Here is a 6,791-nt window from a genome sequence, read left to right on the forward strand (position 1 = left end):
CAAAGTTTTATAAACTTGAGTCTTTAGCCCTTTTTTCAAATAGCTGCAGAACCAGAGTCATTGAATTATATTTTGTTAATAGCAGCTTCTGAAACCATGCACACAGGATAGCTAAATGAATGCTTATAAAGGCCGTCAAGCTTACAAGCCGTTCCGGTTATGCTTTGATTATAAACATCTACAAGTTCAGAGACATTTAGCAACATCAACCCACTGTCTGCAACCCTCTTTTCCTTCACTCCACCACCAATACCCACTCAATTCTTTTTTTTTAATTTTCTTTTTTTTTTGTTTAACATCCACTCCCTCAGACAGGGGTGTGGCACTAGAGTATCACTCAAAAAGCATTTAATCAGTGGTCGGTTTTCACGGGTGTGGCACTGGAGTATTGCTACCTAAAAGGGTTTAATCAGTGATCGGTTTTCACGGGTGTGGCACTGGAGTATTGTTACCTAAAAGCGTTTAATCAGTGATGGGTTTTCACGGGTGTGGCACTGGAGTATTCTTACCTAAAAGCTTTTAATCAGTGATCGATTTTCACGGATGTGGCACTGGAGTATTCTTACCTAAAAGCGTTTAATCAGTGGTCGGTTTTCACGGATGTGGCACTAGAGTATTATTACCTAAAAGGGTTTAATCAGTGATCGGTTTTCACGGGTGTGGCACTGGAGTATTATTGCCTAAAAGGGTTTAATCAGTGATCGGTTTTCACGGGTGTGGCACTGGAGTATTATTACCTAAAAGCATTTAATCAGTGGTCAGTTGTTACGGGTGTGGCACTGGAGTATTATTACCTAAAAGCGTTTAATCAGTGGTCGGTTTTCACGGGTGTGGCACTGGAGTATTGTTACCTAAAAGCGTTTAATCAGTGATCGGTTTTCACGGGTGTGGCACTGGAGTATTATTACCTAAAAGCGTTTAATCAGTGGTCGGTTTTCACGGGTGTGGCACTGGAGTATTATTACCTAAAAGCGTTTAATCAGTGATGGGTTTTCACGGGTGTGGCACTGGAGTATTATTACCTAAAAGCGTTTAATCAGTGATGGGTTTTCACGGGTGTGGCACTGGAGTATTATTACCTAAAAGCGTTTAATCAGTGATCGATTTTCACGGATGTGGCACTGGAGTATTCTTACCTAAAAGCGTTTAATCAGTGGTGGTTTTCACGGGTGTGGCACTGGAGTATTATTACCTAAAAGCGTTTAATCAGTGATCGGTTTTCACGGGTGTGGCACTGGAGTATTATTACCTAAAAGCGTTTAATCAGTGATCGATTTTCACGGATGTGGCACTGGAGTATTCTTACCTAAAAGCGTTTAATCAGTGGTCGGTTTTCACGGGTGTGGCACTAGAGTATTATTACCTAAAAGCGTTTAATCAGTGATCGATTTTCACGGATGTGGCACTGGAGTATTCTTACCTAAAAGCGTTTAATCAGTGATTGGTTTTCACGGGTGTGGCACTGGAGTATTATTACCTAAAAGCGTTTAATCAGTGATCGGTTTTCACGGGTGTGGCACTGGAGTATTATTACCTAAAAGCGTTTAATCAGTGGTCTGTTTTCACGGGTGTGGCACTGGAGTATTATTACCTAAAAGCGTTTAATCAGTGGTGGGTTTTCACGGGTGTGGCACTGGAGTATTGTTACCTAAAAACGTTTAATCAGTGATCGATTTTCACGGATGTGGCACTGGAGTATTCTTACCTAAAAGCGTTTAATCAGTGGTCGGTTTTCACGGGTGTGGCACTGGAGTATTATTACCTAAAAGCGTTTAATCAGTGATCGGTTTTCACGGGTGTGGCACTGGAGTATTATTACCTAAAAGCGTTTAATCAGGTGTCGGTTTTCACGGGTGTGGGACTGGAGTATTATTACCTAAAAGCGTTTAATCAGGTGTCGGTTTTCACGGGTGTGGGACTGGAGTATTATTACCTAAAGGCGTTTAATCAGTGATCGGTTTTCACGGATGTGGCACTGGAGTATTATTACCTAAAAGCGTTTAATCAGTGGTCGGTTTTCACGGGTGTGGCACTGGAGTATTATTACCTAAAAGCGTTTAATCAGTGGTGGGTTTTCACGGGTGTGGCACTGGAGTATTGTTACCTAAAAGCGTTTAATCAGTGGTCGGTTTTCACGGGTGTGGCACTGGAGTATTCTTACCTAAAAGCGTTTAATCAGTGGTCGGTTGTCACGGGTGTGGCACTGGAGTATTATTACCTAAAAGCGTTTAATCAGTGGTCGGTTTATCAGTGGTCGGTTTTCACGGGTGTGGCACTGGAGTATTGTTACCTAAAAGCGTTTAATCAGTGATCGGTTTTCACGGATGTGGCACTGGAGTATTCTTACCTAAAAGCGTTTAATCAGTGGTCGGTTTTCACGGGTGTGGCACTGGAGTATTATTACCTAAAAGCGTTTAATCAGTGGTCGGTTTTCACGGGTGTGGCACTGGAGTATTATTACCTAAAAGCGTTTAATCAGGTGTCGGTTTTCACGGGTGTGGGACTGGAGTATTATTACCTAAAAGCGTTTAATCAGGTGTCGGTTTTCACGGGTGTGGCACTGGAGTATTATTACCTAAAAGCGTTTAATCAGTGGTCGGTTTTCACGGGTGTGGCACTGGAGTATTGTTACCTAAAAGCGTTTAATCAGTGGTCGGTTTTCACGGGTGTGGCACTTAAGTATCAACCAAGCGTATCAAATCAGGGGCTGGTTTTCAAATGATCAAAATCCTTTAAAAATGATATCCACTGGAACTTAAACAACTGCAATTCCAAATCTACTTAGTGTGTCCATAAACGAAGACGCAGTTCTCATTAACCATCTTATTTACGCATTGGGAACAAATTTCCTTTCATCCTCCTGGCAACACCCTCTTAACTCTGGGTTGGCGAGCGCACGAGACACTTGCACGAAAATGAGGTTTCATCAAAACCTCGTTCAGCGAGACAGTAACTGTGTTGCGTGGAAGTCACAGCGTTCTAAAAGCTGGCTGGCTGTACTGAAAGTGGCCTGTTGGAAGGCAGTTTGTCTGCAAGGGGACTGGTGAGCTTTTTTTTTATTTCGCTCCACTGACGTTGATCTTATTACAAAGTTTCACGACAGTCTTTGAGCAAAGTAGTTCAGCTACAACATCAGACTTGTGGACCAAAAAGAACACAATCTATTATCCCCAACCCTCTCTCTCTCCCTCTCCCCCTCCCTCTCTTCCCCTGTCTCTCTCTCTCTTTCCCTCTCTCTCTCTCCCTCACCACTCTCTCTCTCTTAATATATCTCTCTTTCTCACTCTTTTTTTTAAAAAGTATGTTTGGTTGTGTGTGTGTGTGTGTGTGTGTGTGTGTGTGTGTGTTTGTGTATGTGTGTGTGTGTCTGTGTCTGTGTGTCTGTCTGTCTCTCCCTCCCTCTCTTCCTCCCCCTCTCTCTCTTCTTCTCTCTCCCTCTTTCTCTGTCTGTCTGTCTCTCCTTCTTCTGATCAGCTGACAAGGTGCATCCAAAAATCTTTTAGCCTCGAGTCACGAAAGTTTATTAATTTGAGTCTTTAGTCTGTAGTCCCACTGTCCACAACCACCTTTCTCTTCGCTCCAACACCAATGTCCCCTCTATTCTTTTTGCTTTTTTTGTCTGAACATCCACTCAGTCAGACAGGGGTGTGGCACTAAAGTATCACTCAAAAGCATTTAATCAGTGGTCGGTTTTCACGGGTGTGGCACTGGAGTATCGCTCAAAAGTATAAAATCGGTTCTCGAACGATCAAAATCCTTTAAAAATGATAACCACTGGAACTGTAGAACTGCAATTCCAAACCTATGTAGTGTGTCCATAACAAAGATGGGATTCTCACGAACCATCTTATTACGCAAGCTATGAAGGTGGGAATAGAGTTGGAAACAACTTTCCTTTCCTCCTCCTGGCAACACCCTCTTAACTCTGGGTTGGCGAGCGCACGAGACACTTGCACGAAAATGAGGTTTCATCACAACCTCGTTCAGCGAGACAGTAACTGTGTTGCGTGGAAGTCACAGCGTTCTAAAAGCTGGCTGGCTGTACTGAAAGTGGCCTGCTGGAAGGCAGTTTGTCTGCAAGGGGACTGGTGAGCTTTTTTTTATTTCGCTCCACTGACGTTGATCTTATTACAAAGTTTCACGACAGTCTTTGAGCAAAGTAGTTCAGCTACAACATCAGACGTGCTGACCAAAAAGAACACAATCTATTCTCCCCAACCCTCTCTCTCTCTCTTTCTCTCTCTCTCCCTCTCCCCCTCTCTCTCTTCCCCTGTCTCTCTCTCTTTCCCTCTCTCTCTCTCCCTCGCCACTCTCTCTCTTAATATATATCTCTTTCTCACTTTTTTTAAAAGTATGTTTGGTTGTGTGTGTGTGTGTGTGTGTGTGTGTGTGTGTGTCTGTGTGTCTGTCTGTCTGTCTGTCTCTCTCTCCCTCCCTCTCTCTCTCTCCCTCCCCCTCTCTCTCTTCTCCTCTCTCCCTCTTTCTCTGTCTGTCTGTCTCTCCTTCTTCTGATCAGCTGACAAGGTGCATCCAAAAATCTTTTAGCCTCGAGTCACAAAAGTTTATTAATTTGAGTCTTTAGTCTTTAGTCCCACTGTCTACAACCCCCTTTCTCTTCGCTCCACCACCAATGTCCCCTCTATTCTTTTTGCTTTTTTTTTGTCTGAACATCCACTCAGTCAGACAGGGGTGTGGCACTAAAGTATCACTCAAAAAGCATTTAATCAGTGGTCGGTTTTCACGGGTGTGGCACTGGAGTATCGCTCAAAAGTATAAAATCGGTTCTCGAACGATCAAAATCCTTTAAAAATGATAACCACTGGAACTGTAAAACTGCAATTCCAAACCTACGTAGTGTGTCCATAAACAAAGATGGGATTCTCACGAACCATCTTATTACGCAAGCTATGAAGGTGGGAATAGAGTTGGAAACAAATTTCCTTTCCTCCTCCTGGCCCTTCCCTGTAACTCTGGGTTGACGAGCGCACGAGACACTTGCACGAAAATGAGGTTTCATCACAACCTCGTTCAGCGAGACAGTAACTGTGTTGCGTGGAAGTCACAGCGTTCTAAAAGCTGGCTGGCTGTACTGAAAGTGGCCTGTTGGAAGGCAGTTTGTCTGCATGAAGACTAGTGAGGTGTTTTTTTTATTTCATGTTTTCTTCGTTTCGTTTCACTGACATTGATCTTGTTACAAAGTTTTCCCCTGGGCTTTGAGTGAAGCAGTTTTGCAGCAGAGTTAGACCGAAATATGTGGTCTGTTCTCTCTCTCTCTCTCTCTCTCTCTCTCTCTCTCTCTCTCTCTCTCTCTCTCTCTCTCTCTCTCTCTCAGTATTATGAATATCCATGTTTGTTTAGATTATGTTTATTGATGGCATCTACTGATGATAATACTATTCAAAACCTTGCATGGTATCTATATAGAGCTTTTAAGCTCAGAGACACAGTATCGCCTTAGTTTGTTTCTTTATTAAGCTGTGAAATCAGTTGCATAAACACTGGCAGTTATGATGACATTTACAAATGTTGTTATTGCCCTTGTTCATGTGGGGCTGTGGCTTTGAATGAATAAATTATCTCAGTTTCAGTCTCAGTCTCTCTCTCTCTCTCTGCCTCTCTGCCACTCTCTGTCTCTCTGCCTCTGTCTCTCAAATTGAATCATCTCACCCATCACCCCCACACTTCCTCCCCTCCTCCTTTCCCTCTCATACCTCAGCTTCCTCATCTCTCTTTTCTTCTTAGCTCTGATTTTGCCCACTCCACCCCTGGTGTGAACGGGTACCTGACTTGGTTAGGGAAGGCTGAACCGGCGGAAGGAGAGGACTGGGCCCCGCCTTCCGATGACAGGCCATAGACACAGTGGATATGCACTCACTGCCCCGAAGGACGAAAAAGGCTATGGGACCTTTACACTTTAACTCACTCAGTACGGCCAGTCCTCTCTTCTCCTCTACACAGACCCCTCGGATGTCCAGTGGGTGTCTGAATGACCCAACCTTTAGCTTCCGTCGTCAGAACTGTGGTATTCTTTGTCAACATTCACGTCTTCAGTATAAGAGCCTTCCGCTTGCAATATTTTGATGATGGTAATTTGGGGTGAAACGCTGTTAACGTCGTCTCTTTCGCCGTTCGTATGGAGAGTTAACCTTTAACCAGTCAGACACGGGTATGACCCTGGAGTGTCATGTAAATCACAGTCTGTGAGAGACCAGTATTGTTTTGCTGCAGCTTTGAGGGCTATTTGACCTTTGTGAACCATTCCAGCACCGACTGTCCTAACATTCTGTTGGCTGAGAGAGTTGGGGATGTAACGTGGGCAAGACACTCTCCACTATAATCAAATTTCTTGCCCAGATAGTCGGGGACAGCAGTTACCTCCTCTGCTGTTCTGATGGTCGTAGTCGGACACGACTGACTATCATACATGTTTTGTTCCGGACTTTGCGATGTCGTGAGAGGTTGATTATCACGCCTGTGAAAGTGACGCCTAGGAAAGGGACCGGTGCTGCCTGCACGTAGATGACTGCGCTTATTGTTTTGTATCATTTTGATCAGGACTAAACCTGGGCTGCGTGTCTTTATTTCAGGTTAACCTGTACCAGCCATCTTTCTTTCTTCTTCTGAAAACATCAACAACCATGATGACAGTTAGCATCAAGAAGTATATACATATCTGTGTGTGTGTGTGTGTGTGTGTGTGTGTGTGTGTGTGTGTGTGTGTGTGTGTGTTGTAGATAGATAGATATAGATAGATAGATAGATAGATAGATAGATAGATAGATAACTAAATA

The sequence above is a fragment of the Babylonia areolata genome, chromosome 12 (assembly GCF_041734735.1).
Source record: "Babylonia areolata isolate BAREFJ2019XMU chromosome 12, ASM4173473v1, whole genome shotgun sequence".
NCBI classification, from domain to species: Eukaryota; Metazoa; Mollusca; class Gastropoda; order Neogastropoda; family Buccinidae; genus Babylonia; species Babylonia areolata.